The following is a 14,988-nucleotide window of genomic DNA, read 5'->3' as shown; positions in this document are numbered from 1 at the left end:
AAAAATTCACAAAATATTTATTGCACATCAATTGTTGGTCACATATTAAGATAGACACTGAGAGCATAAAATTATAGCTCAAACTCCTTCTTTATAAGACTATAGTCTGATGGAGAACACAGACATTAAACTAATAACTAAAAAGTACTAAGATAATTAAAGGGCCTGAAAGCACACAAGCCCAACTCTGAGAAGTGAATGAATAGCTATCCCAAATAAGAAATCATGAGAGAATTAAACTAAGGTAGAACAATGAGAATGAGTAGACTGTTAAGACTCAATTAAAAAAAAAAAGAAGAAGACAAGAGGTTTCGGGGAGCAATAGTCCAAAATGACTCAGACTTCAGGCTTTGTTGACTAAAAGGAAAAGGAAAATATTAGCTAAGATGTGAAATGGAAAAAAAAAGAAGCAGATTTTCTGGTAACAGGACAATGAAGGAGGAAACAATGACTCTTATTTTGGAGACATTAAATTTTTACTATCTGACATAATAATAAAATCAAGGATTTCCAGAAGGCTATGAAAGTATACAGTAATTAGAAATACGGTTTTCAAATTACACTACCTGAGTTCAAAATCTGTCCCAGTTACTTGTTGGAAGTAGCCCAGGAATAAAGAACTAACCCTCTCTGAAACTCAGTTCCTCATTTGCAAAATGGAGATAATAATTACAAATTATATTATTACCCTATAGTGTTGTTTTCAGGAACAAATGAATCAATATCTACAAAGCTCATAGTGAAGTACTAGAACACAATACTAGCATGTATTATTAAAATGTAAATAGTTAAAATGTAAAAGCATAGAAAAAACAAACAGGAATCAAAACAAAGCTGAATGGCTGGACAGAGAGTGTAGTTTAGTGGTGGAGTGCTTAGTTAGCATGGGCAAGGGCCAAAGGAGGGAGGGAGAGAGTAAAGTAGGGAGCAATGAAGGGAAGGAGGAAAAAAGCAGAATTATTTTATTAATATTAGACAAATTAGATTCAGAGCAAAGCTACTACATGGGGTAGAGAGGATCATTTCATAAATGGGCAAAAATATTAAAACAATAAAATAATCCAAACATTTTTGGCATACAGTAAAACTTCAAAACAATGAATCATGCAGGCATGGTAGCCCATACCTGTAATCCTCATGGCTTGGTAGGCTAAGACAGAAGGATGCAAGTTCAAAGTCAACCTTCACAACTTAGAGAAGCCCAAAGCAACTCAGCAAAACTCTTGTCTCTAAATAAAATATTAAAAAGAGCTGGGGGGGGCTGGGGTTGTGGCTCAGTGGTAGAGAACTTGTCTCACCTGCGTGAGGCACTGGGTTCAATCCTCAGCATCACATAAATAAATAAAAGATATTGTGCCATCTACATCAACATCTGGGGATATGGCCCAGTGCTTAAGCACCCTTGGGTTCCATCCCTGGTATCCAAAAAAAAAAAAGAAAGAAAAAAAAAATATATATATATATGTATATTTGTATGTGTGTGTGTGTGTGTGTGTGTATACACACACACACACACACACACATATGAATGAAACTTATAAACTGCCAATATCCACATATGTTTTAAGATTTAAATATCTCCTCTCTCAATAATTGATAAAACAAGTAAACAGAAAAATCAACAATGGAATATAAGGCTTTAATAAATACTATCAACCAATTTGACTTAACTGAAATGTATTCAACACTGTACAGTTTAGATATGTTGTACCCCAGAAAGCTCACGTATGAGACAATGCAAGAAGTTGGGAGGAGAAATGATTGGGTCGTAGCCTTAACCTAATCAGTGAATTGATCCAGATGGGATTAACTGAGTTGTAACTGGAGGCCGGTGGGGTATGGCTAGAGGAAGTGGTTCATTAGGGGCATGAATATGGGATATATATTTTGTATCTGGTGAGTGGAGTCTGCTTTCTAATCACCATGTGAGCTACTTCCCTCTGCCACAATGCCACCATGATGTTCCACCTCACCTTGTGCCCCAAGGAATGGAGAGGGCCTTCTATGGACTAAAATCTCTGAAACTATGAGCCATCAAATGAACTTTTCCTCCTCTAAAATTGTTCTGGTCTGATCCTTTAATCACAGCAGTGAAAAAGCTGACTAAAACAAACACTGTACCACTAACAGCAGAATATACATTCTTTCAAAAAAACTCAGGACATTTACCAAAATATAGCATCTTGTAGATCATAAAACAAGTCCCAATATATTTAAAATCATTAAAATCACATAAAATATATACTCTGACTCCAGGGGAATTAAATTAGAAATCAGTAACTAATTAGAAATCATCAATATTGGAAACTAAACATAAGTCAAAGAAGATATCAAAAAGAAAAATAAAAAATATTTTGAACTAAAAGAAAGTAAATACAATATATCAAAACTTTTTAGGGCTGGGGTTGCACCTTAGTGGTAGAGCCTAGCACATGTGAGATTCAATCCTCAGCACCACATAAAAACAAATAAATAAACAATAAAAATATTGTGCCCATGTACAACTAAAATTTTTTTAAAAACTCTTTAGATGCACCTAAAGCAGTACCTAAAACTACAATGACAAATATTAGATCAGAAGAAACATCTTAAATCAGTAACCTTAGCTCCCACTTTAAGAACAGAAAAAGAATTAATCCCTGTTAAACAAAATTAAGAAAAAGTATAATAAGTACCAGAGTAGAAATTAAGAAATGGAAAACAGGAGCCAAGCATGGTAGTTCACACCTGTAATTCCAGCAGCTCAGAAGAGCAGCTTCAGCAAATTAGTGAAGCCCTATGCAAATTAGCAAGAACCACTCTCAAAATCTAAAATACAAGGACTGGGGATGTATCTCAATAGTCAAGTGCCCTTGGTTCAATCCCCATTACCAAAAAAAAAAAAAAAAAACAAAAACAAAAACAGAGAAACAGAGAAAAACAATTAAATAAACAAAAGACTCTTTTAAACATTCTATAAAAAATCAATAAATCTATAACAAAACTAATCAAGAAAAATTTATTGAAGGCATACATTGACCAACATCAAGAAGAAAGGAATAATATCATAATATACTCTACAGATATTAAATGGATAGCAGAATATTATTAAAATACCAATAAACAGGAAAACACATGAAATGGAAAAGTTCCTTGAAAGATACAAGATACTACCCAAACTCACTTAAAAAGAAATAGATAACCTGCATAGCCCTAAATCTATTAAAGAATGTGAACTTATACTTAAAAATACTCTCCACTGTTAAAACTGGATTTGGAATGTCCCTCAAAGGCTCATATGTAGAAGGCTTAGTCCCCAGCGCAGCAATGTTTGAAGTGGAGGTGGAGATTTGGGGAAGTGATTGGATCATGAGGGCTCTGATTACATCAGTAATTTAATCCAATGGGGTATTTGAAATTGAATGGACTATTGAGAAGTGGTAGAAACTATGTGAGGTGGAACCTAGTTGGAGAGAGTGAGAACTATATCTTATATTCTACCCAATCCTCTTTGTTTCCCAGCTGTAATGAGGTGGGTAGCTTTCCTCTACTATACCCTTCTGCCATGATGTTGTGCCTTGCCTCAAGCCCAAAACAATGATGAAGTCACCTGCCAGATACACCCACAAAGCAAAATAAAATTTCCCAGGAAGAGCTGGCTTCAATAGGGAATTCTGACACATGTGTAAAAGGAAATAACACCAAATTCATTCCAACATATTGAAGAGACATAAAGACTGCCTGACCTACAAGGTCTGTATTCCATGAGGCCAAAAATATTCCAAGTGAACAATAGACCAATAAATCACATATGAACAGAGGCGTAAAAATTCTTAAAATATAGCAAATTAAATTCAACAATATATAAAGATAATACTGGACACTAGCCCACGGGAGATCCAGGTACACAGTAGGCCCTGATCCACCACTCCACCAGCAGGGCAGACACCTGCCAGAGCCTAGCCTCTGGCGTAGGATCGCCCCTTCAGTCCAGCAGACTACCTGGAGTTGAGACCCAGCCAGACAGCCCACACCAGCCCGCATGGGACCCAGGCTCACAATAGGCCCTGGTCTACCCCTCCTCCACCAGCAGGGCAGACACCTGCCAGAGCCTAGCCTCTGGCACAGGACTGCCCCTTCGGGAGTCAGGCCTGGCCCAGATCTGTCCACACTGACTTACTCAGGACCCAGGTCCAGAGTAGGTACCAGTTCACCCCACACACACCTGGGAGCCTAAGCCTAAGCCACTTCCATCTTGGAACACTGCAGTCATCGCCAAAGCCTTCCCCATCCAGTAGCCCCAAACTTTTTGAAAACAGATAGAGCCTACAAGCAGCTGCATCTCACAGCAGGCATACTGAAGGGAGTGTGAGGCCCAGTCTTGCAGCCCCATCTTTGTAAGACATTGCTTCCATCTTGAGGCACCTTAACTATTATCTTAAGTTACCTCTGCTATTGCCACCACCAACCTTAGATGCAGTAGTATATACGGAGGGACACTGGCAGGGTCTGGAAGCCAACATCAAGGTGAGGTACAGACAATCTGCATGGGTACTACAAGAATATAGGGAAGAAACTGTAATATTTCAGATCCACACTGCAAGAAAGGAAGACACATAGACAACATGAGAAAACAAGGGAGGAAAGTGCCCCAAATAAACCAGGATACTATAATAACAGAACCCAAGGACAGGGAAGTTGATGAAATGTCAGAGAAGGAATTCAGAAGATTCATAAATAAAATGATCTGTGAATTAAAGAATGACCTAAATGAGCAAATACAGGCAAAAACTGATCACTCCAACAAAGCAATAAGAGAGCAAATACAGGTAGCAAAAGATTACTTCAAGAGAGAGATAGAGACGCTGGGGAAAAAAAATGCCAAATGCTTTCTTTTTTAAATATTTTTTAAATTATTGATGGACTTTATTTTCTTTATTTTTATGTGGTGCTGAGAATCGAACCCAGTGTCTCATGCATGCTAGGTGAGCACACTACCACTAAGCCACAATTCCAGTCCCACCAAATGCTTTCTTTGATATAAGGAGGCTGATCCGTGGGATAGGGAGAGAGAGCATAAGAGGAATAGACATGCTTTCCCCTTAAGAACAAAAACAAGGCAAGGATTTCTGTTCTCACTACTTCTATCCATCAATGAACTGGTGGTCCCAGCAAATGTACTGACTAGAAAATGCAATGACAAGAAAGAGAAATAAAAGCTATCAAGGTTGTGTGGAAAGAAAAAAAAATCATTGTAAGGCAAAATAACCAAATCCCATGGAATCTACATAAAACCTACCAAAACTAAACATAATTATGGGATCCTGTGTGAGAACTCTCAGACTATCTTTACTTCATTTCCATAAGTCTAAATTTAATTCAAAATAAAATGGTTTTTAAAAGTAAAACTTACTCCAAAAAAGCAACAAAACAAAGTGTATTTAACCAAGTTGCAAGAAACAACTTAATATATAAACATTAACTATATTTCAATACACTAGTAAAAAACAGAAATTAAAACTTCTTAAAAATACTAGCCAGTTACCAAAAAAATACCATTTCATAAAAAAATTAAATGCTTAGGAATAAATTTGACAAGAGATGTGCAAACATATACAATGAAAACTACAAAATACTGCTGAAAAAAATTTAAAGGGGCCTAAAAAATGGTGAGATATGCCAAATTGATCAGTCACAAGATGCAACTTTCAACAAATTGATATTTGGATTCAATGAAATCAAATCAAAATCCCAATAGCTGTTGTATAAACTAACTAGTTTTAAAATTCATATGGAAATGCAAAGAACTTAAAATAGTCAAAGTAGCATTGAAAAGAGGAACAAAGTTTGAGATTTACACTACCTGGTTTCAAAACTACAAGAAAGCTATAGTAAAGAAAATCTCATAAAGATAGATTAATGGATCAGAAAGGAAGAATACAGTGTTTAGCTAGATAGACAGATCCATCTTGTGCTCTCAGATTAGAAGAATTAATATTGTTAAACTGGCCATACAACACAAAGCACTATAAAGATTCACTACAATCTATCAAAATCCCAATAGCATTCTCCACAGAAATAGAAAAAAAATCTAAAATTTATGGAAATCATAAAAGATAGTTAAAAAGCTGAAACAATTCTGAGAAAGGGAAATGAAGTTGGATATATCACACTTCAAGATTTAGAAGTTTATATCAAAGCTAAGTAATCAAACAGTATGATACGGCATAAAAACACACATTACCAGTGAAACAGAATAGATAGCATAGAATAAACCCAAGCCTGTATGGAAAACAAATTTTTGAGGATACCAAGAAGACAAAATGGGAAACAGATATTCTCTTCAAAAAATGGTAGCAGGAAAACTGGATTTATACATACAAAAGAATGAAATTTGATCCTAATCTTTCACAATACCTAAAAATAAACTCAAAATGGATTAACAACAACAACAAAAAAAAAACATAAATAGGACTCAGAAACTTTAAAAAATTTTAAAAGAAAAAATAGTTGGGAAGTTCTTAGACACTGGCCTTGGCAATAATTGGGTATTCCACCAAATGCTTAAGCAACAAAAACAAAAATAAATAGATGGATTATATCAAACTAAAAATCTTCTAAAAAAGCAAAGGTAACAATAAACAAAATAGCAGCCTGTGGATTGGGGAAACAAAATATCTACAAACTACATATCTGATAAGTGGTGAATATCTAAAATTTATGAAGAAATCATAGAACTCAAAAGCAGCAAACAATCCAACTCAAAAATAAAATGATGTGTTATCAGAGGGTATAAATAATAAATAGATATGTAGGATGAACAACTCTAGAAATCTAATTTACAATACGAGGACTATTGATAATAAAACTGTACTATATGAGATTCAAGCTAAATGAATAGATTTTAGCTGCTCTTTCTACAAAGAAAAAAAAGATAACTGAGATGATGGGTATATTCATTTGCTTTACTATAGTAACTTTTGTTTTTTACCAACTATATGAATCCCATAGAATAATGTTGTGTACCTTAAATATACACAATAGAATTTCTTTCTTTCTTCTTCCTCTCTCCCCCACCTCATCCCACTCTCTCCATAGACAGGGTCTTGCTATATTGCTCAGGCTGGCCTGGAACTCACCATCCGCCTACCTCAGCCTCTCAAGTAAAAGGGATAACAGGTTTGCTCTACCCCACCCAGCTAAAATTTCTTTTAAAAAAAATCACAATAAGATACTACAACATATCTATCAGAATTGTATCATTAAAACAACTTCACATACATCTGTCAATAGGGGTGTAAATCAAACAAAATACATACACAGCTGGTAGACATGTAAACTAGTACCACCGCTTTGGAAATAATTTGGCAGTTTCATTAAAAGTTATACAAATACCATACAATCCAACCATTGTACTCTAGGTATTTAGTTAAGAGAAATAAAATGCATGTGAATATTCATAACAGCTTAATTTTCACCACACAAAACTGAAACAACCCAAAAGTTCACTAGCAGGTGAACAGATAAACAAATGATATCCATATACAGAATACTACTCAAAAATAAAAAGAATGAATTACTAAAATACCCGACATTATTGGTTGGAAATGCAAATCAATTAGATTCTCTAGTTTCCCTTGCCTTCTCAGAACAACAGTGACTGCCCTCCATCTCCCTAGTAGAATGGGAGATATACTTTGTGGCAAGGATAATACACTTACATACTCTCTAGACTATAAGATAATAGGCACAGTTAAATGCAAATGTGAAACTAGAGATGGGATCTAAAGAAATGTTTACATAAAATCTTCATTGACTGGGCTTCTAAGAAACAATAGCAAGGCTTAAATTCTCCAGGCAGTCCATTGGAATATTCTTATCTAGATTAAAAACAAATCATCCAAAAGGACCCAAATACACTTACAGTGAAGTTCTCTCATTGATACCAAGATGGGTGAACACAGACCATCCTATGGTATAACTACAATCCTAGGAAATACTTTACAACTAACAACACAAAAACATGTGGTGGCAGCAGGGTGGGGAGAGTGGTAGAAGAAGAGCCCTAAGCCTTTATCAATTTCTTTGATAAATATCCAATAACTTTAACCAAATTGAGGCCATTTGACCTTTAAATGGGAAGAGATGCTAACAAAGGTATCTAACAAATCAAGCACACCACTGAAAGCCTACAGTCTCCAAGTCCCAACACCATGAACTAAAACTTACCATTAACTTTTGAAATCCTTCATTCTCGAATACAAACAACATCCAAAGACATCCATTCATCCAAGGAAAACCTCAATCAATAAAGAAGCCAAAACACAGAAAAAATAGAAATAAACTTCAAAATAAAGAAACTTGGAAGAAATTTAGACTGCACAGGAAGAAGAAAAACTTTAAAATACTATCATTAATATTTTCTAAAATAAGTAAAGAAGATGAATGTAAGAAGAATTCAATAATAAAGAAAATCAATAAAAATGATAAAAGAGTTTTTAAAAGTATGATGGCAGAAATCTAAAACTCAAAAGACTTGAAAATAAAGCTGAAATATTCCATAAAATTAGACAAAATGGCAGAGATGTGAAAAATAAAAGGATATCATAAGTAAAGCATCCATTCAGCAATGAATAATATAATTTTTAAAAACAATGAAAGAAATTATTTATGAAAAATTACCAAAACTGAAGAACATTTATTTTCACATTGATATGGGTAGATTTGATAAATAAAAAAAAGAAAAAATAACTGATGTAGCCTTTAAAACTTCAATTAAACAGACAAACCAAAATTCTAAACCTGAGATCCAGACTATTTTCTCAATATAAATTTTTCTTCTTTCGCTAGTAAATACCATCAAATTTTCACTACTTAGGGACCTAGAATAAAGAGAGGTTATTCATATTATTTCCACTTCAATCTTCAACTTTCAATTATTAACACACACTCATCAAGTTCTTACTCTATGCAAGAAAATATGATGGATCCAAGAAATAAAAAACAAATAAGATAAAGTCTCAGCTTGCAATCCCATGAGAGGAAAAATATACTCAGAGAAACCACAATATATGCAGTGAGCTTAGTGCCTATAGCACAGTAATCTTCTTATTAATCTTCTTATTCTTATAACAAAATAAATCCTAAATAGAAACATCTATAATTACTTAAATTAATAAAATTGTTTAAGGCAGCTCTGTGTTAGTCGGCTCTTAATCACTATGACCAAAACACTTGACAAGAACATCTCAGAGGAGGAAACATTTATCATGAGGTCACAGTTTTGGAGGTTCAGTTCATGTTCAGTTCATCTCCATTGCTCTGGGCCACAGATTAAGGCAGAGCATCACAGTAAAATGGCATGACAGAGGAAGGCAGCTAAGGACAAAGCAGCCAGGAAGCAGAGTGAAAGAGAAGAGGGTAGGTGTAGGGAGGGAGGGAGGAAGAAAGGGAAAGAGGAATGAACTTCAGGAAAGATGAATCCTTCCAGAGCATGTCCTCAGTGACCTAGACAACCCCGCCTGCCTTCAGTTCCTCTATTCAAACTAGGATGGGCTGATTAGGTCACAGCTCTCATAATTTAATCATTTCACCTCTGAATATTCCTGCATTAACCCAGGAGCTTTTGGGAACTTTTCATATCCAAACCATAACAAAACTTCAGTAAAAATATTCATGGGATTTTTTTTAAGGAAATCTTGACTAAGTTCTTTAGTGCCTCTAGACAAATTTGCAGGGAAAAATGTGAAAAAAAAGCAATAATGGGTTCTTCGTGCCACCAATTATTAAAACAAATTATTTTTAAAAATATGTTATTCTTGTGTCAGAATACAGGCATCAATGAATGCAAGGGAACCTCTAGAAACGGCCCAGTGTATTACAAATCAAGCTGACATATGGAAAAAAGCAGGATGAGGATTTCTGCATCTAGGTTCATTAGAGATATTGGTCTGTAGTTTCCTTTCTTTGAAGTGTCTTTGTCTGGTTTCGGGATCAGGGTGATGTTGGCCTCATAGAATGAATTTGGAAGAGTTCCTTCTTTTTCTATTTCCTGAAATAACTTGAAAAGTATTGGTATTAACTCTTCTTTAAAGGTTTTGTAAAACTCTGCTGTATACCCATCTGGTCCCAGGCTTTTCTTGGTTGGAAGTCTTTTGATTGCTTCTTCTATATCCTCCTTTGTTATCAGTCTGTTTAAATTGTGTGTATCTTCCTGACTCAGTCTGGGCAAATCATATGACTTAAGAAATTTATCGATATCTTCACTATCTTCTATTTTATTGCAATATAGGGTTTCAAAATAATTTCTAATTATCTTCTGTATTTCTGTAGTGTCTGTTGTGATATTGCCCTTTTCATCCCGTATGTTAGTAATTTGAGTTATCTCTCTTCTTCTCTTCATTAGCATGGCTAAGGGTCTGTCGATCTTATTTATTTTTTCGAAGAACCAACTTTTAGTTTTGTCAATTTTTTCCATGGTTTCTTTTCTTTCAATTTTGTTGATTTCCGCTCTAATTTTAATTATTTCTTGCCTTCTGCTACCTTTGCTGTTGTTTTCCTCTTCCTTTTCTAGGGCTTTGAGATGAAGTGTGAGCTCGTTTATTTGTTGGTTTTTTTCTTATTTTGAGGAATGACCTCTAGGCAATGAATTTCCCTCTTAAAACTGCTTTCATTGTGTCCCATAGATTCCGATATGTTGTGCCTGTATTTTCATTTGTCTCTAAGAATTTTTTTATTTCTTCCTTTATGTCTTCTGTAACCCATTGATCATTCAGTAACATATTATTTATTTTCCATGTGATGTAGGATTTTTCCTTCCTTCTTTTATCATTGATTTCCAGTTTCCTTCCATTATGATCAGATAAAACGCATGGTATTATCTCCACCCCTTTATATTTACTGTGGGTTGCCCTATGGCATAATATATGGTCTATTTTTGAGAAGGATCCATGTGCTACTGAGAAAAAAGTATATCCACTTTTATGATGGTTGATATATTCTATATATGTCAGTTAAGTCTAGATTATTGATTGTGATATTGAATTCTATAGTTTCTTTATTCAACTTTTTTTTGGTGGATCTGTCCAATGGTGAGAGAGGTGTGTTGAAGTCACCCATAATTATTGTGTTGTGGTCTATTTGATTCTTGAACTTGAGGTGAGGAGAGTTTGTTTTATGAACATCACAGCACTATTATTTGGTGCATAAATATTGATAATTGTTATATCTTGTTGGTGAATGGTTCCTTTTAACAGTATATAATGTCCTTCCTTATCCCTTTTGATTAACTTAGTCTTGAAGTCGATTTTATTCGATATGAGGATGGCCACCCCTGCTTGCTTATGAGGACCGTGTGCGTGGTATGTTTTTTCCCAACCTTTCACCTTCAGCCTGTGTATGCCTTTTCCAATCAGATGTGTCTCCTGGAGGCAGCATATTGTTGGATTTGTTTTTTTAATCCATGTTACCAGCCTATGTCGCTTTATTGGTGAGTTTAAGCCATTAACGTTTAGAGTTACTATTGATATATGGTTTGTACTTGCAGCCATGTTTGATTATTTATCTTTTTTTTAATTTTAATTTGGTTTGTTTCTCCATGATTAGCTTTCCCCCCACCCTCTTGCTTTACTGAGGTACTTCCCACTGTTGGTTTTGGTTATTGTTTTTCACTTGTTCCTCATGTAGTGTTTTGCTCAAGATGCTTTGCAATGCTGGTTTTCTGGCTGCAAATTCTTTTAACTTTTGTTTATCATGAAAGATTTTTATTTCGTTGTCGTACCTGAAGCTTAATTTTGCTGGATACAAAATTCTTGGTTGGCATCCATTGTCTTTCATTGTTTGAAATATGTTGTTCCAGGATCTTCTCACTTCCAGCGTCTGTGATGAAAAATCCGTTGTTAACATTATTGGTTTACCCCTGAATGTAATCTGCCTCCTTTCTCTTGTAGCTTTTAATATTTTCTCTTTGTTCTGTATATTGGATATCTTCATAACAATGTGTCTTGTTGTTGGTCTACTGTGATTTTGTGTGCTCGGTGTCCTGTATGCATCTACAATTTGTACATCCATTTCCTTTTTTATATCTGGAAGTTTTCTATAATTATTTCATTCAACAGGTTGCTCATTTCCTTGGTTTGAACCTCTATACCTTCCTCTATTCCGATGACTCTTAAGTTTGGTTTTTTATGTTATCCCATATCTCTTGGATGTTTTTCTCATGATTTTTTTACCAGCCTTTCTGAGTTGGCTAGACTCTTTTCAAGATTTTATATTTTGTCTTCATTATATGACGTTCTGGCTTCTACTTGCTCCACTCTATTAGTGATACTCTCATTTGAGTTTTTAATTTGGTTTATAGTTTCCTTCATTTCTAGAATTATGGATTGATTTTTTTAATAATCTCTATATCCTGATAAAGATGCTTATTTGCTTCTTTTATCTGTTTATGTAATTCATTTTCAAAGTGTTCTTTCATTGTTTGAATTTCCTGTCTCATGTCCTCTTTAAGATTCCATTCCATCTGTCTAAGGTATTTTTTTAGTTCTTTATTTGACCATTTTTCTGATGCTTCTAGGTCCTCCTGTATATTTAGGCTGTCCTGCATTGTTTGTACTCCTTTTCTTCCTTGCTTTTTCATGCTGCTCATGTTACTTCTTGTTCTGTTTGACTGCCGAGTTACTGTTTACTCCTATAAATTTATTTGGTTTTGTGTGTCTCTAGAGTCTCTCTTTTGTGATGGGAGACTATGACTAAAGATGATGAGTTTTGTTGCACTTTAATGCAGATTCATTCATTTCCTAAACTGTGTAGGGATTATTATGGCATATAGCAGTCTGCGGTTTGGTCTTGGGACTTATATTTAGGTCGAATGATGTGATGGTATTGAAGTTGGTATCTCTTGGCAACCTTGGAAGGCTGCTCTACTGACGAGGGATATTAACAGGAGAATGGTCTGGAGTATTTGGGGGTAGCTAGGGACTTGGTCCACTATATAACACCTTGGAACATTTACCTATATGTATTTAGTAAATTACACATAAACAGCGTCGTGATGCTTGGGAGGAAAGGTATTAGAAGGGAGGGAAAGAAGTCACTAAAGAGAATGAGAGTAAACAGGTAGAATTCAAGGAAAGGGGAATAAGGAAGTTGAAAAGAAATGAAAAGACAAAAGAAAAAATAGAAAAGAAATAAGAAAAAAAATTTTTAAAAATAATCAAAAAAATTAAAATAAAGATAAAAAAATTAAAATAAATTTTAAAAACCAAGTAATAAAAAAAAAATTTTTTAAAGTGCAGTCTTAGAGTTCAATTAACTTCTTTTCCAGTAGGTGGAGCTGTGCCCACCAGGCCAAGCTTCTCCTCTCAATACGCCAAGAACCAATCACTGTGAAGCAGCTCCTCCTCCCCAACTGGGCGGGTCTCCAATCCTGAGTGCCTAGGGCCCTTTCTTTTGTCTAGTCACTTCCCCACTTTTCCTCCAGCCAGGCCCTGCTCACTGGTGACACTCAGCACAATACTGGCTACACGCCAGGTCTGCTGCTCCTGGGAGCCCTATTTTCTTGATCGACTGGGCACATTCTCCCTGCTTGCCATTCCCTCAGACCCTAGGGTTGTGGAGCTTGGGGCTGAGAACCCTCAGCGTACTTTGCTTGCCCTCTGGTAGCCACGCCCCCAGTAGCTGGTGCAATAGACCTCAGTTGTCAGCGCTGGTGGGAGTGGTAGCTGGGATCCCGCGCCGCTGGGATCCCGCGCCGTGGGTCCCGCGCTGCTCCTGATTTCCTGGGTCTGACTATAGCGCTCATTGGAGAGCTGGGAGGGGCCCTTGAGGTTTCCCTGCTGTGTGGAGAGGGAGGGCTAGTGGGTAACACACCTGCTGCCGCCGGTTTCAATGAAGTTATCTCCTCCACCACATTCTGGTCAGTTCTCTGCCATGGTGGTATCCCATGCGAATGGCGACAGTTCATTTCCTTTGCCGGGTGACCGATGCAATGGGTGGGTCCTGACCGGCTCTCCCAAGCCCCATCAGAGCTTCAATTTTTGGATTTATTGGCAGGTTTGAACTAACTCATTAATGTCAGTGCATTCTGCTTGGGAAGCTAATAATGATATCTAAGTATGGAGATTTACTTATGTGCAAGACATTCAATCAGGTTTCAAAAATATCTAATGTATATGTATGTATATTCACTTTCATCTCTTCAAGGTAGACCTTATAGTTCTAATTTCACAAGTTAGGAAACTGCTTCATAGATGAAGAACTTGCCCCAAGTCACACAGCTACTAATGTGCTCAATCTAAATTCTTTTACGTTAGTCTTATGTAATACTAAAGTCTATGATGCTTTCTCCAAGAAGCTTAAAAATCTATGTAAGACCTATTATTCATATTATTCATTTTTATCTTATTTTCTAGCACAGTATTTATTACAGAGTAAGCAAAGGGGAAAGATTAGTGGAGGAAATAGTGTGAACAAAGTCACAAGATACACAAGCTCCCTTGCACTTAATAATATGTAATCTAGTGGTTCAGACATGGAGTATGTGAAGGAAATTATGAGATCATTATGGAAATTTAGATTGAGGTGAGATCAAGGAAACATTTGATGGTTAGGGTAAAGGATTTTAAGTATTTTCAGAAGTCACGTGAACTCTGTGAAGGTTTTTGAGCATTGAAGGGGTAGGATCACAGTTGTGCTATAGAATATGAATTTTATAGCAGTAGATATGATGAATTAGGGACAAAGAGATTGGAGGTAAGGAAACTAGTTAGGTATTTGTGAAAATTTAAGTGAGAGGTTTGATAAACCAAATTTTGGGATGAGATCATAGTGGAGATTAGAAAAGATAGGATATACTTTTAACAAACCTTTGTTTATTAGGTTTAATATAATCTAGCAATATCTTGATATCATGGGAGACACAGAGGAAAACCCAATTATCAGTTGAAATGTAAAGCTTATAAGGATTGAAAGAATTGTGTTTCTAATGATAGGGGAAATGTCAAGTAGTAG

The 14,988-nt window shown here is 35.6% G+C and overlaps 1 protein-coding gene across 6 annotated transcripts in view; it reads right to left on the bottom strand.

Annotated features, from left to right (window-relative positions):
* The window catches only part of Anks1b (ankyrin repeat and sterile alpha motif domain containing 1B), a 1,073,357-nt gene that overhangs the window by 915,266 nt on the left and 143,103 nt on the right, over window positions 1-14,988 (bottom strand). The window lies entirely within an intron of this gene.

Source organism: Urocitellus parryii, chromosome 5 (genome assembly GCF_045843805.1).
Source record: "Urocitellus parryii isolate mUroPar1 chromosome 5, mUroPar1.hap1, whole genome shotgun sequence".
NCBI lineage: Eukaryota > Metazoa > Chordata > Mammalia > Rodentia > Sciuridae > Urocitellus > Urocitellus parryii.
Note: the sequence above shows the minus strand (reverse complement) of the source record. Positions and strands in the feature narration are given on the sequence as shown.